Source organism: Amblyraja radiata, chromosome 37 (assembly GCF_010909765.2).
Source record: "Amblyraja radiata isolate CabotCenter1 chromosome 37, sAmbRad1.1.pri, whole genome shotgun sequence".
Lineage (NCBI taxonomy): Eukaryota > Metazoa > Chordata > Chondrichthyes > Rajiformes > Rajidae > Amblyraja > Amblyraja radiata.
The window spans coordinates 7,357,243-7,383,851 of NC_045992.1; the positions used below are offsets into that span (position 1 = coordinate 7,357,243).

The following is a 26,609-nucleotide window of genomic DNA, read 5'->3' on the forward strand; positions in this document are numbered from 1 at the left end:
GTGTGTGTGAGAGTGTGTGTGTATACACATATATATATGCACACACATATACACATATAATATATATACGCACACACATATACACATATAATATATATACACACACACACACACACACATATATACATATGTACACACACACACATATATACATTTTTTTTAAATGGTCACAGGAAGAACGTACAAACTCCGTACAGACAGCACCCGTAGTCAGGATCGAACCGGTGTGTAGGTGCTGTAAGGCAACAACTCTATCACTGCACCACTGTGCCACTCCTCCCATGTTGAGCAAAGTATTTATTCCTCAACACTGCAGCAGGTAACTATGACATCACTACGAGTGTGCGCAGTTTTACCCGCTATCAGTTCACTTGAGAAGGCACATAATTGGTCACAAAGTAGATGGATTGCTCGGACTTTGTGAACAGTGCATTGGAAATGCAAGCATTCTTTCACAAACTATAACAAGGTGCCTAATACAAAATCCTATTCACAATATTGGAAGGAATCAAAATGCAGGTCAGGGTAGCAGCTCGATGAGTTTTGTGTTGCCGATTCTCTGAGCTTAATAGTGCAAAACTCCAACCCAGGTCCTCGCCGGATTAGGACAGGTTCCGTTCCCGAGAAGGTCATGTGATAGGAGTAGAATTAGGCCATTCGGCCCGTCAAGTCTACCGCCATATAATCATGGCTGATCTATCTCTCCCTCCTGCCTTCTCCCCATAACCCTCTGTACTAATCAAGAATTTATCCATCTCAACCTTAAAAATATCCACTGCCTTCTGTGGCAATGAATTCCACAGATTCACCGATCACCGACTAAATAAATTTCTCCTCATCTCCCTCCTAAAAGAACGTCCTTTAATTCTGAGGCTATGACTAGTCCTAGACTCTCCCACTCCTCTCCACATCCACCCCATCCAAGCCTTTCACTATTCTGTACATTTCAACGAGACCCCCCCCCCTCGTTCTTCTAAACTCCAGTGAGTACAGGCCCAGTGCCGACAAACGCTCATCATAGGTTAAGCTACTCATAACTGGATGTAACACCGACTGTTCGCAGGTGGGAAAAGCAGCTGCCATACACTATTGACTAATGTATAGGAAGGAACTGCAGATGCTGGTTTATACCAAAGATAGACACAAAAATGCTGGAGTAACCCAGCGGGACAGGCAGCATCACTGGAGAGAAGGAATGGGTGACATTTCGGGTCGAGACTCTTCTTCAGAATATATATAATAACACAGGCGAGCAAGGGCATTTAACTGAATCAATTAGATTCTGCTGCAAGATGCATCAATATTGCACAAAAGGTGTTCCCTCATGGGAGAAGGTGCCCGCAAATCCTTCCCACCAAACTCCCAAACCTACACTCGTATGCATGACAATGGACCTGTGATCGACTATCCAATGGATGGGGAATCTCAGTCACGTGCCAGTGTGCAGCCGGGATTGGGGTCAGGAACCGGACCAAGGGTTTAGCTTGATCTGACAAGTTGCCAGACTGGCGCTGAAACTCACCAGGACCAGCTTCCTTGTGATCCCGCGAAAAGCATCATTATTCCAAACTCACCAGCACCCGTTTCCCTGGGACCCATCAAAAGGCACTAGATCCCATTCCCATGGAATACACTCGAAACTCAACAGGTCCCAATTCCATGGGATCATTCTAAAAGTGCCAGGTCGTTTCCACAAGACCCCTCTGAAAACACCAGTTCCAATTACCATAGGATCCCCCAAGTTTACCCTATCCCATCTCTATGGGATTCCTCCAAAAGCACCAGGTCCCATTTCAATGGGATCCCTCTAAAAGCACTGGATCCCATATCCATGGGATGGCCCTGCAAGCATCAGTTCCTTTTGCCGTGGAATTCCGTCTAAACTCACCAGGTCCAGTTTCCATGGGATCCCTCTAAAAGCACCTTGTTTACTACATTCACTACACGTCTGAAGAAGAGTCTCGACCCGAAACGTCGCCTATTCCATCGCTCCATAGATGCTGCCTCACCCACTGAGTTTCTCCAGCAATTTTGTCTGCCTTCGATTTCTCGAGCATCTGCAGTTCTTTCTTAAACATTAGTATGCCACTGTACTTTACAAGTTACACAATACAAAATGTGCAGTGATATTAATAAGATTATAGGAGTCCCTCATCTCCCCTCTCCCATTAAGCAAAAAGTATAGGTGTGAAAACGCACACTACCAGATTCTTCCCAGCTGTTATCAGCAACTGAATCATCCTACCACAACCAGAGAGCAGTGCTGAACTACTATCTTTCTCTTTAATGACCCTCGGACTATCCCTGATCATACTTTGCTGGCTTTACCTTGCACTAAACATTATTCCCTCATCATGAATCTATGCACTGTAAATGGCTCGTTTGCAATCATGTATTGCCTTTCTGCTGACTGGATAGTACGCAACAAAAAAAGCTTTTCACTGTACCTCGGTACACGTGACAATAAACTAAACTGAAACCTCTAGGACTAGAGGTCAAACCCGAAGAATTAAAGGACATTCTTTTAGGAAGGATGAGGAGAAATGTCTTTAATCAGAGATTGGTGAATCTGTGGAATTCTTTGTCACAGAAGGCCATGTGGTATGGCAGAGGTAGATAAATTATTGATTAGTATGGGTGTTATGGGAAGAAGGCAGGAGAATGGGGTTATAGGGGGAGAGATAGATCAGCCATGATTGAATGCCAGAGTAGACTTGATGGGCCGAATGGCCTAATTCTACTCCTATCACTTATGACCTTATGAGATTGAGCAACATCCAATAGCCCAGAAACTCTGCGAGCCTGGCACTAAAGTCCCGTGGGGCCGGGTTATTGCAGGTGGAGCGTGCTGGCAATTGTGGCAAATTCATCATCAAAGCCAAAACTTTGCTATTAAATGAGCAGAATAGAAAGTCGTTGGATCCTCCCGTCGCCAAAGCCAGTGAAGCAGTGAGGCCTTGCATTGATTGGCAAGCCTGCGGGAAATGTAAAGGAAGCAGCATGTTGAAAGGAAAATTAAATAATTTTCACGAAACATTAACACCAGCAGTGCTGCTCTCTGGTATTGGTATTGACAGGGTTTGCATTCTTTGCTGGAGGTATTGCCTTTTAGATGAGATATTAAATGGAGGTTAAATTGAGAGAGATTGATTGCTATTAGTCAACAAATCCATTACTGTATTGACCAAATGTCAAGTTAGCAGAAGTCGCTCGAGCTTTACACTGGTCTTTTTTATCCAGTAATTCCTACTGCCCTGTTCAAGGTCCCGGCGCTGTTTATAAATGAATTATGTCACTAATGCTTTATCTACACTCTTCTCTGAGATACCAATAACCAGGCATCAATAACATTGTTCCTGGCAGGGTTAATGTGTCAAATCTTTTTATTTATATACTAGACCAAGTGCAGATCCGTTGGGTCTGCTCCCCCAACGCAGCTGTTCCCCACCCGTAGCCCCCACGGGAGACGTGGTCCTCCAACTCAAGCCGTTCAGGACTCAGCAGTGCGGCTGTTTTTAAATGGCGTCTTTGAGGCGAGATGCGGGCGCCAGCAGCCGTTATGGTCGCTGGCCAGCAGGAGGCGACAAAATGAGTGAGTGGGGGGGCGAGAAGGATTTTATTAAAAATGTGTATTAAATATGACGAAATTTAATCAGGAGTGGATACTTGGAATGAAAAGTGAAATCTCTACCGAAATGGAAAAAAATCTGGGCGTTTGTAGGTCTGGTGTTGGCGTAGCAACGAATCAGAGGAGGCACCCACAAGTCAGGCAGAAACACACACAGCCAGCCAGCCACAGAGTTTTAATATCATATAGATACATACACACACACTTCAGAATTCAATGTGCATAAAGTGGACAGTGACAGATTCTTGGATTATTACAGGTGTCAAAGGTTATGGGGAGAAAGTAGGAGAATGGGGTTGAGAGGGAAAGATCAGCCACCATTAAATGGCAGAGTCGACTCGATGGGCCAAATGGCCTGATTGGGCTCCTATGACTTATAATGCACAAGATGTTTCAAAGGGTAAGGTACCACATAATTGTGCATCAGCAGAACATCATGCCAAGGCACCACATTCAGATACTCACAGTGAAACATTCTCAATCCAGGCCCTGAATGAACAGAATCTAATTGAATCTTGGACCGTCTGCTGATGAATATTTAAGGCTAGATTGGATTCCTGCTGAGATCCACCAGCTTAGTTACTGCAGTCTGCCATCATACTGAAGGGTGATATAGCTGCCACATTCACACCAACGCTTAATATGGTCATTTTAATTTAGGTTAGTTAAGTTTAGATACAGCGTGGAATCAGGCCTGTCAGCCCACTGAGTCTGCCCCGACCAGCGATCCCCCTACACTAACACTACCCAACACACACTAGGGACAACTTGCAATTTTACCAAGCAAATTAGCCAACAAACCAGTACATCTTTGGGGTGCAGGCAAAAAACCAGAGCTCCCGGTGAAAACCTACACAGGTCACGGGGAGAATGCACAGACTCCGTACAGACAGCACCCGTAGTCCGATTCGATCTCTGGCGCTCTACGGCAGCAACACTACTGTTGTGCCACCGCACCGCCTTTTGTATCTGAAGAAGGATCTCAACCCGAAACATCATGTATTCCTTTTCTCCAGAGATGCTGCCTGACCCTCTGAGTTACTCCAGCAATTTGTGACTATCTTCCTTTGTGTACGAGACAAGCTTGGAATCTGCGTTAAATCCAAATGCATTAGAAAAATGAAGGCAAGTTTGTCCATCCAGACTGATTTATGAACCAACAACAAAAGGAGGGCAAGGAATTGGAGTGATCTATCCTTGGCTGGTCTATCAGAATTCCTCATAGCTGGAAGAGCAGCATTGGAGAGGTTCGGGGAGATCACACGGGAATCTGTGCTTGGCCTATTACAGTAAATTGGCCTAATACAGATATTACGGTAAATAAAATTGAGGTGACAATATTTGGGGGCTTGGACAATAGATTCCTGCAAAATTTCCATTTTATCAAGAATTGATCAAGGAATGTTGCTGGAAGAATGAAGATCGGTCCCGACCCAAAATGTGGCCTATCCATGTTTCCCAAAGGTGCTGCCTGATCCAATGAGCCACGCCAGCACTCTGTCTTTCATTCACCAGTAAATAAGGCTTGGATGAGAGCTTTGAAAGATAAGGCGGGATAAAGTCAGTTGATGTTCCAGGTGAAGAAAATACTAGTCCTGGTTGAAATGTACATTTGTTTTGATCATGAACCCCATCTAATGCCTCGTCCCTCAAGTTTCCTCCCTTGCATCTAACAAGCGCTTTCCCAACTCAGGCAGAAAGAATAGGTGTTGGAGTAGCTCAACGGGTCAGGTATCATGTCTGGAGAAAACGAATAGGCGAAGACATCTGAAGAAAGGTCACAACATAGAAACATAGAAACATAGAAATTAGGTGCAGGAGTAGGCCATTCGGCCCTTCGAGCCTGCACCGCCATTCAATATGATCATGGCTGATCATCCACTCAGTATCCCGTACCTGCCTTCTCTCCATACCCTCTGATCCCCTTAGCCACAAGGGCCACATCTAACTCCCTCTTAAATATAGCCAATGAACTGGCCTCGACTACCCTCTGTGGCAGAGAGTTCCAGAGATTCACCACTCTCTGTGTGAAAAATGTTCTTCTCATCTCGGTTTTAAAGGATTTCCCCCTTATCCTTAAGCTGTGACCCCTTGTCCTGGACTTCCCCAACATCGGGATTTGGGGAAGTCTGGCTTGGGGAAGCTACCCGCCAATCCTCAGGAACTACTCCAGAATCTAAAGAGTTTTGAAAGATTATTACTAATGCATCCACTATTTCTGGAGCTACTTCCTTAAGTACTCTGGGATGCAGCCTATCTGGCCCTGGGGATTTATCGGCCTTTAATCCATTTAATTTACCCAACACCACTTCCCGGCTAACCTGGATTTCACTCAATTCCTCCAACTCCTTTGACCCGCGGTCCCCTGCTATTTCCGGCAGATTATTTATGTCTTCCTTAGTGAAGACGGAACCAAAGTAGAACAACCCAGAACACCACCCATCCATGTTCTCCAGAGATGCTGCCTGTCCCGCGGAGTTATTCCAGCACTTTGGATACAAGCTAGCATCTGCAGCTCCCTTTTTATTATATCTTCTTAACCCAGTCTCTGCTTTTCACGACAACCACTCCCTCCCAAGCTCCACATTCTCACCGCCCTCTGTGTAAAGGTACTGGTTAGAAAGATGTCTGAACTGGTTCGAAGAACATGGGAAGCAAGAAGAAAAAAATAATTTGAGAACTATTCTTCCCCCCCTACACACACACACACACACACACAAAGCCTTGAGCAGGCCACCTCCTGTGGAAGCATAATTTATTCAATTATATTTCTGACAGAAAGCAGAGCAATTATTACAGTAGCAACAGCTTGCTACAGTGCGATCATGTTCTCCTTTGTCAATGCTCCGTGTGGAAGAAGCACGTCAGGGAGATGCTAAACCCATCCCGAGGCATTTTGTCTGTTTTACTCGGCACTGCCACATTCAAAACAGCAAGAACTTTAAGCTCAGCATTCAACGCTGCTAGGACACAGCCATCCGCATCTCCAGGGATGACAATGGATTCTCGATCGTCTTTGATGCTCTCTTTCCGATCCTCTGAGTTAGCGGCTTCCGACAATTTTACAATTCAAGTGTTACTCTCGGCCATGGAGCCTCATCCAAGAGCATTGTTCAGATAGGTCCTGTCGATCCCCCTCATCAATTACTCCTAACTGGAGAGTGTTAAGAGTGGAGAGATGGGGAAGAACTAAAACAAAGAGGGGCAAAGGAGCAGATAAGCAGATAAGACAGCGAAACAGAGGAACAGGGCAAGAGAAAGGAAAACGTGTGCTAGAGAGAGAAATGGGCATCAGATGAATATCTGTCAGATTGCCAAAAACAAACAAAAATATTCCACTGTTTTATTTCCCAATTTATTTCCCCAAGCACCCAATTAGTTCAACATCCTCAGACAGGGCAAAGCAGTCATATTTGAAGAAACAAGGAACTGCAGATGCTGGCTTACACAAAAAGACAAAAAGTACAGGAGTAACTCAGCAGGTCAGGCAGCATCTCTGGAGAACATGGATAGGTGACGTTTCGAGTCGGGACTCTTCTTCAGGCTAATTCTTCAGTAATATTTAAGTTGCAGTCGACATATTTATCCCACTATGAACATTGATCTTCAATGCTTATTTTTAGGCATGAGATCGCACAATTAACCAGGGCCTGAAAACATTCTCACCGACCCAAGTGCCATGTAGCAAGGTCAAAGAGAGGGTCTATACATGGTGCGTTGGGGGGGGGGGGGGGGGGCTACCAAGAACAAAGACGGACCTAGCGTGGGTGGAGCCGTAGGAGAACAAAGGGGGCCCCAGTATGGTAGGGGGGAGCTGAGACCAAAGAGGAACTATTGGGGGCTAAATGGAATACTTTGTCACTTTGACGGTGATGCTTGGCAAAGAATCTCACTGCAGGTGTAGGCAAGTCAGCCCTTCGAGCCAGCACCGCCATTCAATATGATCATGGCTGATCATCTAAAATCAGTAAACCCGTTCCTTCTTTCTCCCCATATCCCTTGATTCCTTTAGCCCTAAATCTAACTCTCTCTTGAAAACATCGTGATTTGGCCTTCACGGTCTTCTATGGCAGAGAATTCCACAAATTCACAACTCTCTGGGTGGAATTTTTTTTTTCCTCATCTCAGTCCAAAATGGCCTAGCCCTTATTCTTAAACTGTGACTCCCTAGTACTGGGACTCCCCCAACATCGGGAACATTTTTCCTGCATCTAGCCTGTCCAATCTTTTAAGAATTTGATATGTTTTTATAAGATCCCCTCTCATCCTAAATTATCATATTATATTATAATTAAATAATATATCATTCGATCCATTATCTCCGTAACCCAATTTTAAGAGGAACAGTGTACGCATGATAAGTGTCAATAAGTGGTGGTGAGGCCACTGGACTAATACCCAGAGGCCCGAGCATCTGAAATAGATTGGTGTTGGCAACAAATGAATTGGCAGCCAACACAAAAATGGTTCTTAAATATTCTGCAAGGAAGTAAGTTTGCCTGTTGTTTTCCGGTCTGCTAAATGCATCGCTAAACACCAACATAGTTGACTATTAATTGAAATAAGTTAGGAATGAACAATAAATGCCCCACCAAGATCAGTAGATAAATAAAGTGGATCGCAAAAATATTTGAGAATACGGTAAAAAATTCCCCCTCTCCCTTTGAGCAGGCCAAGCCAAAACACTGACCCCCAACAATGTGTAGGAAGGAACTGCAGATGCTGGTTTACACCGAAGATGGACACAAAATGCTGGAGTAACTCAGCGGGACAGGCAGCACCTCTCGATAGAAGGAGTGGATGACATTTCTGGTCAAGACCCTTCTTCGGACTGAGAGTCAGGGGAGAGGGAAACGACCTCTGACAATGTAACCATTTCTCAAAATTGATCTGCTAAGTTACTTGCATCTAGGGCAACTTCAAGTCATAGCCAGTTTGAGTTTAGTTTGAGCTTACTTTATAGTCATGTGTGCTGAGGTACAGTGAAAAGCTTTTCTTGTGTGCCAACCAGTCAGTGGAAAGACAATACCCAGTTACAATTGAGCTATCCACCATGTACAGGTAACGTTTATTGCAAGGTAAAGTCCAGTAAAGTCAGACCAAAGAACTTCAATGAGGTAGATTGTAGCTCAGGACTGCTCTCTAGTTGTTGAATACCACTACGGTTTACATGTGTGGGAAGGAACTGGAGATGCTGGTTTACACTGAAGATAGACACAAAAAAAACTGGAGTAACTCAGCAGGTCAGGCAGCATCTCTGGAGAAAAGGAATAGGTGACGTTTCGGGTCAAGACCCTTCTTCAAGGTTTAGCTTCAAGCTCTGTTTTATACACTCAGCCAACAACACTTGTACAATGGATTTAACACTTGAAAACATTCCTCAAACATTGCATAACTCAGGTGTTATCAACTTGGCATCAAGTCACATAAGGAGATATTAGGGCAAGTGAACAAATTAGCCCCAAGATAAAACAAAATGGACAGGTCACTCACAGAAACAACGTTATTGCAAATTGGCCACTGTTTGCAATATAATGCACAACAATCTCCCACAGACAGGGGGGGGGGGGGGGGGGGGGGGTGGTTCCTGTGTTTCGACTGAGGCGCTGCTGCCAACAGTGGGAGCAATTATATTGAGGTCTGCTCGAGTGGCCAGTCAATGATAGCTGTAATATCTCATACCAGTTGTGGAGACAAACCCAGTCATTAAGTTACTCAAAATTTTGATGCACTGTATCACTTCTGCAAACCCTTCACACTCCACACAATCCACCAAGACTCTTATTATGTGGGATCACTGTGGCACTAATCTACTTGGTTAGTGACAGGAGCTAGTCTCACTCTCACATTAATGGAGAGGTGGGGTGCGAAGCAGCAAAAACATTTGAGGCAATGTAAATTGCATTTATTTTACATGTAGCACTTTGCAGCCAATACAGGCTTTGAAGTGTTGCCGCTGTTATAACATAGGCAAACAGTTTGCACAGCAAATACAAATGTGCAAATAATAATAAGATGAAGTGCTCAAAATTTCACTATGCAGCGGTAGAGTTGCTGCCTTACAATACCAGAGACCCGTGTTCGATCCTGACTATACTTGTCTGTACGGAGTTTGTACGTTCTCCCCGTGACATGCGTGGGATTTCACCGGGAGCTCCGGTTTCCTCCCACGCTCCAAAGATGTGCAGGTTTGTCGGCTAAATTGGCTTGGTAAAATAGTAAACTGTCCCTAGTGTGTGTAGGACAGAGTTTGTGCGCGGAGTAGGATTGCTGGTCGGCGCGGACTCGGTGGGCCGAAGGTCCTGTACCTCTAAACTAAACTAGCGTAGGAAGGAAGTGCAGATGCTAGTTTACACCAAAGATAGACACAAAATGCCATGCAACTCTTTCATGACTGTGTGTTATTAAACCAAAGTCCTTCAGTTGCAGAGCAGAGAGCACAGCAGCTGATATATACACAGCTAGGTCCCAACTAAATGCAATCTAATCAGAACCAAATCACAGCGTTCAGATGCATTATTCTAAGTGATGCAAGTAAGGGTACCTGGGATAACTCCCCTCCAGTTCTACAGAAATCATGGCATTGTATCTTTACATTCACTTCAGAGACCTCAGCTGAACATCTCAAGCATCGAGTGGCTTCCCGACTGCAGCATCATCCATGCAGCACTACTTCTCCAGGGATGGACTTGAACACAAACACATCCCAACTCTGGTTAAAGTGCCACACACGGAGCTGCCACGCACGGATGTCTGACAGTTGCATCTTGGCTAAAGCAGGAGGAGCACAGTGCAGGAAGGAACTGCAGATGCTGGGTTGAAACCGAAGATAGACACAAAATGCTGGCGTAACCCAGCATCTCTGGAGAAAAGGAATAGGCGACATTTCGGGTCGAGACCCCTCTTCAGACTCACTGGCACTGGAATCGTCCAGGCTCCACTCAGCATTCAGATCACCACTTAATGAAGCTTCACAGCCGACTCTCAGGAGATGCATTGACTTTCACTCCTTGTTACATATTTGGAACGAGCTGCCAGAGGAAGGAGTTGAGGCAACTGCAATAACATCATTTGAGGGTCTTTGGACAGGAGCGTGGATGGGAAAGTTTGGAAGGGTGTGGGTTAAACACAAGCAAATGGGACCAGCATAGATGGGCAGCTTGGTTGACATGGGCAGGTTGAGCCAAAGGACCTGTCTCCGTGTTGAATGACTCCATGAACCAGCCCTCTCATCCCCCACGATGTCTTCAACCATCACAAATTAATTTTGTGAGCAAAACTTTCTATTCACTGTTGTAAGAAGTGTCCCTATTGCTCTATTCTTGCGATGCTACCCGTCTTAGATAATGCACCCAGGGATTTGGAGCCGAGTTAGACAGGTGGGGGTGGAATGGATGAAGGGAGATGTTGAGGAATAAGATACATACATTTCTCCAGAGATGCTGCCTGGCCCACCGAGTTACTCCAGCTTTTTGTGTCTATCTTCGGTTTAAACCTGCATCTGCCGTTCCTTCCTACACATATCTAGGATATGCTGTGTTGTGAACACAGGCCCAACAAAGATGCGTGCACACATTTGTGCAATAGAATCTAGTCTCTAATAACCAAGATCTCACTTCATCAGGACTGGGTGATGAGCAATGGGATTTCACACGTATTCTCCAAAATTAATGCACACATCTTCTTCCAATCTTCAGCCATAAACTAATAACAAATCATCCTCAGTCCTGTAGGGAAGACAACAACGACTTTTGCCAGGTCTAGCCACATTCAGAACAGGAATGGGTTGTCAGCAACTAGAACAATCTCACTGGATATCATTACGATTTGCTGATCATATCATCTCCTCCTATAAAACAGATGGAACCTTCACAAAGCTAGCAGGAATGCAATGGGCCAAATGGCCTCGATGTGCAATGTTTTATGGCCACTACCTCAGTTTAGAAATACAGCACAGAAACAGGCCTTTCGGCCCACCGAGTCCACACCGACCAGCGATCTCCACACATCAACATTACCCTACACGCACAAGGAACAATTTCTTTACATTTACGCCAATTAACGGACAAACCTGTATGTCTTGAGTGCGGGAGGAAACCGAAGATCTCAGAGAAAACCCACGCAGGTCACGGGAGAAACAAACAAACTCTGAACAGACAAACACCCGTAGTCAGGGGTGACTATTGAACCCGGGTCCCTGGCGCTGTGAGGCAGTAGCTCTACCACCATTTCGAATTTTATTTAATTGTAAGAATCGGTTAGTTGTTTCGGACTTTGAATAATGGCACCAAAAAATGGCAGTGCCCGCATGTGTAATATGTGCAAAAAGAATTTCCTGTGCAGTTTATATGTGACAAAGCATTATTGGATTCTATTGTTTGAGAAATGTGCTCCAATCAGACAAATTTGTGTTGTCCCAACAACAACTAAAAATAGTTATTTTTATATTTCACTTTTGCACTGAAACAAAATAAAAACTATAAAGTCTTAAACCTGGTATTGGCAAATAAATATCCTCTGGTTGCAAACTTTCGGAGAAGAGATTATCTTTAGTAGGTTATTTACAATGACGGCGCTGTTAAGGGGCATCGAGACTCTGTAGGAAGATAGCAATTCCTCGCCAAAGAATAACCCAGCACAGCAGCACAGCTCCAATGTGGCATAAAGCTCTGCATGCAGACCAGATCTTTATTGCATATGATGGAGAGTGTGAATAAAAAAGACAGAAGAGGCAATGTCTCTCAAAACTATGAAAAAAATAACTTTTCTTTATGCAGCATCTTTCATGATCTCCAAACATTACAGAGTCCATTACAGCCAAAGGAGTGAATTTTAGAAGTGATTTAATATGGAGACCCAAGTACAAAAACTAGTGTAGGAAGGAACTGCAGATGCTGGTTTACACCGAAGATAGACAGAAAAAGCTGCAGTAACTTAGCGGGACAGGCAGCATCTCTAGAGAGAAGGAATCTAGAGGGGCTAGTGGAATCAAGGGATATGGGGAGAAGGCAGGCTCGGGTTATTGATTGGAGACGATCAGCCATGATCACAATGAATGGGGGTGCTGGCTCGAAGGGCCGAATGGCCTCCTCCTGCACCTTTTTGCTATGTTTCTAGGTTTCTATGAATGGTTGACGTTTCGGGTCGAGACCCTTCTTCAGACAATACTGACTTCAATGCAGTTTTGGAGGGGCAATACATAGTCAGAGGTGACGTCTTGTGTATGGGATGTGAACATTAGGCGCCCCCTACTCTCTATCAAAAATCCCACGGAACATTAGCTGGTAACGATCACTGTGTTTCCCAAATAATGACATTGTTCAATTTAATTTTGAGATAAGCATGGAAACAAGCCCTTTGGCCCACCGTCCACCCTTCTACTCCCTATACTTTAACGGTAATCTTACAGAAGCTGATTAACCCAAAAAAGACCATAAAAACGTAGAAAATAGGTGCAGGAGTAGGCCATTCGAGCCTGCACCGCCATTCAATATGATCATGGCTGATCATCCAACTCAGCATCCTGTACCTGCCTTCTCTCTATACCCCCTGATCGCTTTAGCCACAAGGGCCACATCTAACTCCCTCTTAAATATAGCCAATGAACTGGCCTCAACTACCTTCTGTGGCAGAGAATTCCAGACCTTGCTTCTTTGGTATGTGGGAGGAAACCCGAGCACTGGGAGGAAACCCACACAGTCACATTGAGAACTTGCAAACTCCGCGCAGACAGCATCCAAGGTCAGGATTGAACCCAGGTCTCTGGCGCCGTGAGACAGCAGGTCTACTAGCTGTGCCACTGTGTATTTCAAAAGGACTTTGTTGCCCCTGAAGAACCTTGGGACGGTGTCAGGGGTGTAGAGAAGAGGCTATGTAAAGCTACATCAATTGTAAGGGAAACAGACACAGTAGCCAGTCTCCAAGTGTTCTGCAATGGGACTTTAACTCGGAGCCAAGCAAGCGACCATTGTGCCCATGTGCCTCCAACAGAAAGTGTTCCAAGATGCAGCACAGAACGCCACAGGAGATCCTTCTTCCCTGTGGCTATCAAACTGTACAACTCCTCCCCTTCTGTCGTGGGGTAGACTGACTCCCCTGCCCTCTCTCCCTCTCCCCCTCCCCCTCCCCAACCTTTGCACATCCCCAATCCTTTCCACTCATCACTTTAATGTCATGTTTCATGTATCTTGTGTTGTACCGCTGTTGACAGATCAATTTCCCTCCTGGGATAAATAAAGTTCTATCGTATCGTATCGTTGTCGGCCGTGAATGGTCCAACTCAGTCCGGAAGGCAATTCTGCCGGGTGCAATTTATAAAGGAGCCTTCGTTAACTACAATAGCCCAGAGAGATTCCAATCAATGAGCAACTCGATTAGTATCAACAGACTGCAGTTATTGGGAGCTTTCTCAGTGTCCCTGTTTAATAAACCCAGGATTCATTTCCCACTCAATTCTCCCAGCCCCAGCTCACAGCTGGGATAATTTGTTCAGACATGTCTCGGATATTTCTGCAGCTTTGAATTGCAATTAAACACGGAACCAGAAAGGGGGAGACCGTGTAAATAAATTAGTTGCACGAGTTAAGAGGGTCTTATATCTTGAAGACACACACACACACACACACACAAAGCTGGAGTAACGCAGCTGGTCAGACAGCATCTCTGGAGAAAAGAAATTGGTGACATTTCGGGTCGAGACCCTTCTTCAGACTTCTATCTGTCCAAACAAGTCAACAGAAGGTAACTCCATTAAGTATCTTCACTTTCCTACCATAACTACAATTCTACATCACTAGGCAAGATGATTGGAAATGTCTGTGTGCACATGGATTCTGCAATGACAGTTTTCCTTTGCAATGCACACTGATATATACGATTTGCAATGCAATGCCTCTGTTCCCTCGAAGACACACAGCGTAAAATAAAACGTGTTATTAGTTCTGTGTAGGACGGAACTGCAGATGCTGGTTTCAACCGAAGATGGACACAAAAGGCTGGAGTCACTCAGCTGGTCAGACAGCATCTCTGGGAGAAGGAATATGTGACGTTTCGAGACCTGAGACCCTTCTTCTTAGTTCTGGCAGATTAGGCTGGCGAACTAGTGCAGGTTCTCCGACCATTGCACGGGCATTTGACATTTGGCACCCAGGGCTTTGCCATACATTAGTTTTCACAGCGTTGTGTGCGAGTAACGTGCTGATTGCAAGCAGCCGGAGGAAGGGAAAAAAGTAAATATATCTTCATTCCACCTCCTCCTGATGCAGTCGTTAACCTGCAGTAGATAATCCACCGGTAGACACAAAATGCTGGAGTAACTCAGTGGGACAGGCGGCATCTCTGGAGAGAAGGGATGGGTGACGTTTCGGGTCGAGACCCTTCTTCAGACTGTACACTGTCAGACAGGGTAATCCACTGCTCGGGAAGTTACTTACAATGGGAGAGATTCCAATGTGCATGCAATGGAGCGCAGAGTTGCTCTGCATCCCGCTGCTAACAACGACCCTGTTGTCTCTGGGGTTTAACCCTTCCCACCCCCTTGGGCAAATAAACCCGCAAACGCCGCTCATTACATCGGAGATTAAATAACCTCAGGCCGGTTTATATATTCGCCCGCGAAGAGGAGTTGAGTGTCCAGTATTCTCCCCCCTTCGTTTCATTACAGCGCGGTGCAGAATTAAATATTGTGACTTTTCTCATTGCAAATTAAACGGGGCAGATTCTTTCTAAATACCGCTCGACTGCTTACATAAATATTGCACAAGCCGAGTTTCCAATGCATGATATTATGGACAGTACAACGATGCCCTTCGGCCCCTCTGAATCAGACTAGCAGAAAAAAGTCCACCTCTCATCCTTTGGGTTGTCACCTGGACGAGACTTAAATTGAGATGGGATAAATATAAACGTCACCCACACCTCCCTTACAAATTGACATTTTGTGGAAGAATTTTAATTTGCAAAACATTCTGGTTAAATGAGTGCATGGGGCAGCAAATGGATGTAAAATACTGAATGGGGAAACAAAATTAATGCAAAGAGATGAATGAGAGAGGCTATTTAGGACACGATACAAAGTAACAAGAGGCAGCTCTGGTTACAAATAGAATTACCTCACAGGCAAGTGGGAAATGGATATGTGTGTAAACGATACATTAATCCAACCCTGCTCCCCGGTCCCTACTGCCATCGATTGAGCCCCTTCTTACCGGTCTTGCAGAGCTGGGTAGCGTCCACCTGTTGCACAAACACCTCCACCATCCTCGCCAAGAGCTGAGTGAGGAGCTGCTGCTCCGTGCATCTTGCCAGGCACGGTGCAAAGTGTCCGAGGGAGCTTCAGTCGCCACGAATGGGGATGGCACAGGGAGAGGGGAGGAAAGAGAGAGAGCGGCGAGATCAAGAGCAGCGCTACCTGCAAGCACCCGCCTCCTGTCAATCAACGCCCCCGGGGAGGGCTCCCCCTGTCAATCAGAACGCGGGCCCGGGAGGAGTTCCCAGCGCGCGATTGGTCCGCCGCCGCGTCAATCACCCGGCGATGGGAGGGGACGCCGCTGATTGGGTCCTGGTGCTGGGGGGGCGGGACCATGGATCAGTCACTCTCTCAGTTGCAGGAAAAGGTGAATTCCTGCAAAGCCAATTGCAGCAGAACAAGCTCCCGTGCAAATAGTTGCACAAATTACAACTGGAGAAGGAGGGGGGTGGAAATAAAGCATCAACCTAAGCAATTGCAAATTGGGTGCCGACCCAATACAATAGGTTCATTCTTATCAATCAGCATTGATGAGTTGGTGAAATTGAGTCTTGTGAAATATCAGACTTGGTAGTGAGGGATAGTTGTGGAGGTTGAAGTTCCTTATTATTCCCCAGATGCATCATTCAATGTGGGAACTGTTTTTGCATTTAACCTCAGATTGCCATGACCATAATAATAACATATCGAGCGCCCTTCAATTTCCAAAGATAGACACAAAATACTGAAGTAACTCAGCGGGACAGGCAGCATCTCTGGAGAGAAGGAACGCCCTCCTTGTCTCCGGAGATGCTGCCTGTCCCGCTGAGTTACTCCAGTATTTTGTGTCTATCTTCGGTGTAAACAGCATCTGCAGTTCCTTCCTACACACGCCTTCAATTTCCATGCACGTTCAAGCCATTCAAGATGTAAGCATTCGCCAACAAAAGCACAAATTGAAGGGAATAAGTGACATATTGCAATTAGTTCTGATTATTGGATCAATGTTTTTTGAAATGCGGGCCGTGCATCAATCTGCAGTCACAGGGATGTCAAGGGCACTTAAAGATAGATTGATTATGTAAATTACTTTTACTAATCCTGTACAATATCAGAGGTAAATTATGAAAATCAAATGTTAAAATGGGAAATGTGAAGACCAAAGGTTAGGCACCCTGGGGGCACAAGGAACTGCAGATGCTGGAATCTTGAGCAAAACAAAAAGTGGTGGAGGAACTCAGCAGGGTCAGGCAGCATCGGTGGAGAGGAATGGACAAGGGACATTTTGGGTCGGGAGCCTTCAGACCACCATTAGACAAATACTTGGCTGTTGCTTTAAAATATAGAATGCACAATGTATGGTAGAGTAACATTTCTGAGTAATATCAATGATGTGACTGCCCAAATGGAAGGAAGATTAGCAAACGGGGAGCAAGATGCTTATTTCTCTCGTCAACTGTGTGTGTTTACTGTGATCAAAGGTGAGGACCATGAGAATGCAAGCAGGGAAATGCTGGCACAAGGAACTGCAGATGCTGGTTTACGAGAAAATGTGCTGGAGTAAGCCAGCAGGTCAGACAACACAGAATGTGGTTAAGAGGGAGAGATAGATCAGCCATGGTGGAGTAGACTTGATGGGCCGAACGGCCTAATTCTGCTCCTATCACATGAATTTATGCTGCCTGTCCCGCTGAGTTACTCCAGCATTTAGTGTTGAATGTCTCTCAAGAACATGGATAGGGCGGTGTTGGGTCTGGATCCTTTGTCAGACAGCATGGATACTCAGCAAATGGATAAGGACAGAATTCGCCAGCAATCTCTGACGTGGTCTTTTTTTCCGCTCGTATTAATAATTTAGGCCAACAGGTCTATGCCCCAGATCAATCTGGTCCTTTCCCCATCCCAACCCATCTTCTCTCAGTTGCTCAACAGCTCCTCCTGATTCTTCTGCCACTCATCCAAACTCAGAGTGATTTACAGTGGCTGATCAGTCAGCATGTCTCGATATGACATGATACCATATAACTTTATTTATCCCAGGAGGGAAATTGATCTGCCAACAGTGGCAAAAACGCAAAATACATGAAACATGAAATTAAAGTGACGAGTGGAAATGCTTGGGGATGTGCAAAGAATTGGGGGGGGGGGGGGGTGGGGGGGGGGGGGGGGGGGGGGCAGAAGGGGGAGAAGTAGTAACGTTTGATAGCCACAGGGAAGGATCTCCTGTGGATAGACACAAAACGCTGGAGTAACTCAGCGGGACAGGCAGCATCCCTGGAGAGAAGGAATGGGTGATGTTTTGGGTCGAGACCCTTCTTCAGAAGGTGCTCCTCTGAGCCTTCTCAAAAAGTGAGAATGTGGGCGTAAACTAGAGACCCACCATCACAGAGTAATGTGCATCGGACACACTGACAGCACCAAGGAGAGTTCAGGGACCGTTTCTTCCCAGCTGCCATCAGGCAACTGAACCATCCTACTACAACTGGAGAGCAGTCCTGAACTACTATCTACCTCCTTGTTGATCCTCAGACTATGTGGCTATACATTTGACTCTGCAGCCTGAAGAACAGAATCTGCCACAGTGTGAACATAGGAAGTCTGGAACTGTGATAGTTGACACTCACCCGCCGACACCTTTCACAAACAGCCAGGAGGCGATCTTGTCAGATTTGGTTTGTGAAGGTCAGTTGTTGATGAGATGGTTCAGCAGGTAAAGCTCCAGCTCCATAGCTCCAGTCAACCCAGTTCATTCCTGACTTCCCTGTTCAGTTCAGTTTAGTTTATTGTCACAGTGAAAAGGTGCACTAAACTAAACTAAATTGTTGGTTCTTAATCTGACATAAATATTTCAGAGACCGATCCTTCAAGTTGAATATCTTCTATTTCCATTCAAAATTTATATTAATTGTACTTAATTATACACATAACTAATACTTCCACTGAAGGAATATCAGTTAAATGCAGCACAGTCAGGTAGAACGTTATCAGGCTGAGTGCCGTTATCTGTCTTCCACGGTTTTCAATTGAAAAAATGAGACTGAAATTTAAAAGTCCCACCGGTTTTGGAATGACAGCATGAATAATGGCCGGTTGTTGGTTGTTAATTCTTCGTGTATTCTTTTATCATCTTTTAAGTTAGGTTTTCCAAGTCCTTACCCACAAATAAGAACATTTGCACCCAGTTAGCATAGTTGAAAGTCATCATTACCCAGTTCATAGTGTTCCTTGGAGGCAAGGCACCTCACCACAAGCAGGAACTTGAATCACCTGCTCCATAGGCACAGGAGGGAAAAGAAATTTAACACATTAGCTATTAGTCAGTAAGATTTGCAGGACAAAGTTCCATGTTCATTGACGGCAGCAACAATACTGAATGCAACACAAAGAACGCATTCCCATTTTAATTCAGATTTCATGCATGATGCTGAAAGAAGTTAAACACTTTGTTGGTGGAAAAGAGAGGAAAAAAACAGAGAATTATATTTCCTCACTTAAGTGATTGTTGCGGCATTCCCCTATCGAGACCGCAACAATAAAGAGCCAAATTTTAAAAAAATCTATAATTTTCATTTTATCTCCTTGAGACAATAAGTACCTTGTCTTTTTTTTTTACTTTATTGAGTGCTTGATCAAATTATGAATGAATGAATGAATAAGTTTATTGGCCAAATACTCACATACAAGGAATTTGCCGTGGTGCTCCGCCCACAAGTGACAACATGACATACAGTTGTTTAAGAAGGAACTGCAGATACTGGAAAATCGAAGGTAGACAAAAATGCTGGGGAAACTCAGCGGGTGAGGCAGCATCTATGGAGCGAAGGAAATAGGCAACGTTTCGGGCCGAAACGTTGCCTATTTCCTTCGCTCCATAGATGCTGCCTCACCCGCTGAGTTCCTCCAGCATTTTTGTCTACATGACATACAGTGACATTTAGGAATGACACATAAAACATTAAACATTCAGATAGGAAACTACTTAATTAATCAACATGAACAATGCTCACTTTGGTGAATTTAAATCCTCTCTCAAAAAGTAATTGGAAATTGATACCAATAACATATAATGTGCCACAGCACCATACAATGGTAAATGGCTTGCCTGCTAATTGGAGGTATGTAATGTGCTACATTGATTTGCTCACACTGTGAATAAAATACAAACAAATATGCTTGCATTACAGTATGACAATATAATGCATACTGTGTGAAATATGAAAAATTAAGAAAGACATAAATCTAGCATGCATATCATATGCATAATGCAAAAAAGATATATTGTGCATATTGAAAATCTTAACATATTCCTAATGAGATATTGATAAACATGGTAAAGGCTTCAAATGCAATGCATAATGCATTACAATCTAAAATAATTTAAATTGGACCACATTAAAAATAATTTAAGAATAACAGCACCAAAGCTCTTTTATATTCTCAAATCTTTTGGAACTTTGGTTGAAGTATGCATTGTTATTTTCCTCATTTTTATTATTATACTTATTCTTAAACAGCACTTCTCTTCATTTAAATTTATGTTCCCTCGGGGGGAAAAAAAACCCCACAAACAACTTTCGTTCCAAAAAGCCATTTCTAGCACCCTCATTTCTAACTCTGATTATCTCAATTCTCTGTGTGTGGTAGATCAATAGACATCTACAAAATTTGCACTTGCGATCACATCTCTCAAGATTCGATGAACCAAATGTTGTGGAATATGTTACAGACGGACGCACCCTTTTAAACACTGCAAAACCTCCTCCAGGTATCCATTGGATGTGGAACTGGTGGTGACATCTTTAGTAATAGCTCAAAGGACTTTGTAATCAATTTGCAATGAGTTATTGTTGTACCCTCGGAAACACAGCAGCTTGTTGATGCACAGGAAATGCAGTAATGACCAAGTTGGCAATGTTAATTCAGGAATAACTGCTGGCTCGAGTGACACTGCTGCTCTTGAAATAGTGCATATAACTCTGCCTAGACTTCGTTTAAGTTTTGTTTTAGAGATACAGCACAGAAACAGGCCCTTCGGCCCACCAAGTCCGCACCGACCAGGGATCCCAGTACATTAATAATAATAATAATAATGGATGGGATTTATATAGCGCCTTTCTAATACTCAAGGCGCTTTACATCGCATTATTCATTCATTCCTCAGTCACACTCGGTGGTGGTAAGCTACTTCTGTAGCCACAGCTGCCCTGGGGCAGACTGACGGAAGCGTGGCTGCCAATCTGCGCCTAAGGCCCCTCCGACCACCACCAATCACTCACACACATTCACACACATTCACACACAGGCAAAGGTGGGTGAAGTGTCTTGCCCAAGGACACAACGACAGTATGCACTCCAAGCGGGATTCGAACCGGCTACCTTCCGGTTGTCAGCCGAACACTTAGCCCATTGTGCCATCTGTCGTCCCATTAACGCTACCCGACACTCACTAGGAACAATTTTACACTTACACTGAGCCAATTAACTATGTCTATGGAGTATGGGAGGAAACTGAAGATCTCGGAGAAAGGCCGCAGGGAGAATGTACAAACTCCGTACAGACAGCAGCCGTAGTCAGGATCGAACCCGGGTCTGCGATGCTGCATTTGCTGTAAGGCAACATCCCCACCACTGTGCCACCCTGCCGCCACTTGAGGAGCAGCAGCCGAGATTATTGTGTTCACTGGAGCAGGATTCCAACCCAGGGATGTTGGTTTAGATCAATCATCGTCACCCGTGACAAGGTACAGTGAAACGCTTTCTGTTTTGCATGCTGAGCAAATCAATCAGATTATACAGTACATAAATATAATCAAGTCAAACTCAAGGTCATGGTGGCGCAGCGGTAGAGTTACTGCCTTACAGCGAATGCAGCGCCGGAGACCCGGGTTCGATCCTGACTACGGGTGTAGGATAGTGTTAATATGCAGGGATCACTGGTCGGCGCGGACCCGATGGGCCAAAGGGCCTGTTTCTGCGCTGTGTGACCTCATGGAAGCCTTGGGTGGCGGGCAAGGTCACCAGAGGTTGCTGTTTAGGTCTCCTAAGTGGGACAGGGGCTTTAAGCTGGAGACAGTGGAGAATACAGACAGGACAGGAGCCAGAACCAGAGCATCCTGTTTTACCGGTCATCCCTCGGTTACAGCAGAGTCCCGTTCCTGAGATTGGATCGTCACCTGAATAGTTCGCGGATGGGAAATGTGACCGTGAACCGCCCGCCCCGCTGCAGAAGATGCCTGAGGTCCCACAGGAGCAAACCCAACCTGCCAGACCTGTCCTGACTGTATTCTCCATTGTCTCCAGCTCAATGTTTCACATGCACTCAGCACCCCCAACACTCACTCGAATGCACCCGCTGTTCGCAAGGCGGGCGTCCATAACCTCAGGGGGAGGACCTGAAGATAGACACAAAATGCTGGAGTAACTCAGCAGGACAGGCAGCACATCCGGAGAGAAGCAATGGGAGACATTTCGGGTCGAGACCCTCCTTCTGATCCGAAAAGTCACCCATCCCTTCTCTCCAGAGAGAAAGAGTCTGAAGAAGTTTTGACCTGAAACGTTGCCTATTTCCTTTGCTCCATAGATGCTGCCTCACCCGCTGAGGTACTCCAGCATTTTGTGTCTTACTTCGGTTTAAACCAGCATCTGCAGTTCATTCCTACACACTGGGTGGGGGAGGAGGAAGAACCTGTAGGTGTTTAGGAAACGTTGAAGAAGGGTTTCGGCCCGAAACGTGGCCTATTTCCTTCGCTCCATAGATGCTGCTGCACCCGCTGAGTTTCTCCAGCATTTTTGTTTACCTTCGATTTTCCAGCATCTGCAGTTCCTTCTAAAACACTTGGTCCATTCTGTATTGCCAGACACTGGGATTACTCTAATACCCCCTATGCAATTGTGCCAGAGCACCCTCGGCACTTACCTGAGAGTACAGGTGAGGCTTTGTTTTAACATCTCACCTGAGAGACTGCATTACCTTAGTACATTGGCCTAGATCTGGGCACTCAAGTCTGTGGAGACGAATTTGAATCGACAACAATTCTGGTCAAAGACGGAAGTGCCAACCACTGAGCCATGTGAAACAGCTTTGCTTAGAAAGTCCCAGAAGCAATAAAAATGTAGGATTTAGAAGGCTAAAGGATATCCTTATGAGCATCATTAAGATTAGCCAAGAATTTGAGAGAGTTAGCAAAATGGGTTTTCACCTGAGGTAATATCAGAATCAAAGACTATCAATATAAGGTCAACACTAATAAATCCAATGTGGAATTCACGAGGAACATCTGGAACTGATGGGTGGTGAGAATACAAATCTTATTCCCGCAGGAAGTTGTTAATGTCTTCAGTTTGTCCACATTTGAGGGCAGCTGGTTTAAAATGGAGGAAAAGTTGGTTGAAATGTGAATGGGATGAGATGAAGCAGTAAGGGAGGAATTGTCAAGCAGACACAGTTGGGCTGAATGGCCTGTCTCCGTGCTGTAAATACTACAGAATGTCATGGCTCATGACCTGTCCACAAGGTCCTGCTTTTGAATGACCTCTCATGGAGCCCACAAACAAACCTTTCAGCCCATCAACCACCCACCTTTGCTGATTCTACATTATTCCATTTCATTCTTCCCATCTTTCCATCAATTCCCTCCAGATTTTACCCCCACCCACACATTTTCGGCGATTTACAGCAAACCTTCCAACAAGATGCCTAGATCTAGGCCGATGTACAAAAAAAACATCTTTGGGGTGTGGGAGGAAACCAGAGCACCCAGGGTCAATCCACACACTCACAAGGAGAGCATGCAAACTCTGCACACACAGCACCCAAGGTCAGGATTGAACCCAAGACCCTGGTGCTGTGAAGTAGCTGCTCTACCAGCTGCGCCACTGTACCACCACAGAGTATAATCAGTCTTTGCTTTACATTGGCCTGGGATTGAATCAATACAGGGGGCACAATGCACAATTTTAGTCTTTCAAGGGCTCTTCAGAAATTTTACGAAGAGTTTGTAACTCTTTCCTGATATTGAAAGTTGCAGCGTTGACTAAACCATCTCGGCTAATTCCGACATTGCACCACTGAGCACCACCTGACGCGGACGGATACGTGGAAGTGAGGACGCCGCTGCCGAGAGCAGGAACAGCGGAGGACCGGGCATGGGAGGATCGCCGTGAGGGAGGGGGAGGAACAATGCAGGACCCAGCGTGGGGGAGAGGGGAGAGGGAAGAACAAAGGGGGAACTTTAGGGTGACTATTTGCATACCTTAGCAAGGTATGCAAGCAAAGGATTTCACTGAGACTTGCCACATGCAACAATAAAGTATTCAATTCTATTCTGAGTTATTGTTGCACTCAGAGGGGTCTCTCTTTCCTGCTCAATATTTGCTTCATTGATGCATGGGAACATTAAAGGGACCCTTGCAATCTTCAAAAGTGCAGAGTTCATCCAGTGTTTTGTCCAATAATCTGACCCAGCCGCACACATACAGTGGTTCACCGGTCACTGAATTTATTTGCCATTTTGGAAGTCTAACCTGCACCAAATAGTTGTTGTATTTATCTGCAAAAGTCACTCACGTGCAAAATTATTAATTGCATGTGAAGCACTTGCGATGCAGTTTGATTGCTTTGCATTCTTTCCCTAATCAGTGCTTTCAGAATGAATAATTTCTCACAAGGTGAAACAAAAATCCAGGGTCTAATTTGCACTACAGATTTCTTTTGAAACGAAACAGTTTGGACAGAAGGTGAATTTTAAAGAAAATGTATGCCTCGTAATTTATGCCTCGTGCAGTTAGGGAAATTAGTCATTTTGTTTGGTGAACACTTGCATTTATAGAGCACCTTGTGTGACTTCAACACAGCCCAAAGCACGACTGCCAATAAAATATTTTTGAGAGACAGTCATTCTTGTGTTAGAGAGACAGCAACCAATTTACACACACAAATCTTATTGTGCTTAGTTGAGGGTAAAATCCTATCCAGCGTTATGGGTGGTTTGAAAGGGCATACAGAGCTGGAGTAACTCAGCAGCGGTAACTCAGCAGGTTAGGCAGCATCTCTGGAGAACATGGATAGGTGACGTTTATAATTTGGACCCTTCTTCAGACTGAATCAGAGTCTGGCGACTCCAGCACTCTGAGTCCTTTTGTATATGAACCGTATCTGCAGTTCCTTGTTTCTACATTATGGGAGGCTTGCATTAATTCAAACAGGGACATGGAATATTTTGGTGCGATCTCAGCTTAACATCTCACTAGAAATGCAGAACGTCTGACAGAGCAGCTCTATTCCAGCACTTGGTTGAATACCAGTCCCGATGTTTGTCTTATCACATGGAAAGGGTCTTGGAACGATGACTTTCTGACTCAGTGGCAGCTGATTAAACCATCACCTGGGCTTTTACGTGAATACCAAAATGGATAAACGCATAGATTAGATAATCCTCTTAACAAATTGGGCCAAAGGGCCTGTTTCCACTCTGTCTGACTCCAATACGGGAGGAACGGGGCAAATGGAAAAGTGGTATAGGTACAGAATCACACCTAATCTCTCTGAATTGCGGAGCTAACCGAAGCACCTGCTTCTACCTTTATCTGTAATGTTGTAAGGCTTCTCCCAGAGGCTCGACGGCCATTAGGTGCTTAACATGCGGATTAACTGACCATTTATTGAAGTTGGGACAAGGCCCATAGACCGAGCGTTCTTGCATTCATAATGGAACAATTTTTCATTACAATACCTAATGACTTAATCAACCCGCACATCTCCACACTGAATTTATCCACTGTCACCTACAACAGCCCATCATTCGGCTATGGTCTGTGCCCACAGAATATGTTTTTCAAACTCAAAGTAAAAAAAAAAAAACCCACTTGTATAAACTGATAAAAATCACTCAGCTATGTTGTAAATGAGATACACAATGGGTTTATGGAGTACTGTCAGTGGTGTATTTATGGGTCCGCTGTCAGAACTGCTCCACGTTGTCAGTGAGTCAAAGCCTGCTCGCTCCTGAAAGGTAAAAACTGCTGGCATTTCTGCAGCTGCCTCCCCATGCTGCCAACGCACTCTACACATGTGTACAGGACAACACAGTGGCGCAGCAGTAGAGTTGCTGCCTCACAGCAGCACAGACCCGGGTACAATCCTGACCTCGGGTGCTGTCTGTGTGGATTTTGTACGATCTCCCTGTGACCTGCATGAGTTTTCTCTGGGAGCTCCGGTTTCCTCCCATTCTCCAAACACATGCATTGTTGTAAGTTAATTAGCTTTCGTAATTATTGTAAATTGTCCCTGGTGTGTAGGAAAGTGCTAGCGTACGTGTTTGGGGATCGCTGGTCGGCGCGGACTTGCTGGACGGTAGGGCCTGTTTCCACGCTGTATCTCTAAAATAAAACTAAACAAGGAATTACTCCTGTACTGTTGGAAAGTAACATTAGCAAATTTGCAGATGACACAAAGCTGGGTTTCAGTGTGAACTGTGAGGGGGATGCTATGAGAATGCAGGGTGACTTGGACAGGTGGGGTGAGTGGGCAGATGCAGTTTGATGCGGATAAATGTGAGGTTACCCACTTTGGTAGCAAAAACAGGAAGGTAGATTATTATTTAAATGGTGTCACGTTGGGAAAAGGGGATGTACAACGGGATCTGGGGGTCCTTGTTTATCAGTCAATGAAACTAAGCATGCAGGTACAGCAGGCAGTGAAGAAAGCGAATGGCATGTTGGCCTTCATAACAAGAGGAGTTGAGTATAGGAGCAAAG

The 26,609-nt window shown here is 44.9% G+C and overlaps 1 protein-coding gene across 2 annotated transcripts in view; it reads right to left on the reverse strand.

The window, feature by feature from the left end:
- cdh23 (cadherin related 23) overlaps positions 1-16,043 on the reverse strand; it is a 556,325-nt gene extending 540,282 nt beyond the window's left edge. For both annotated transcript variants that reach the window (XM_033012745.1, XM_033012744.1), the window contains exon 1: positions 15,835-16,043. The gene's annotated coding sequence lies outside the window, so the exon portion shown is untranslated. The remainder of the gene's footprint in view (positions 1-15,834) is intronic.
- Positions 16,044-26,609: the final 10,566 nt, after the last annotated feature.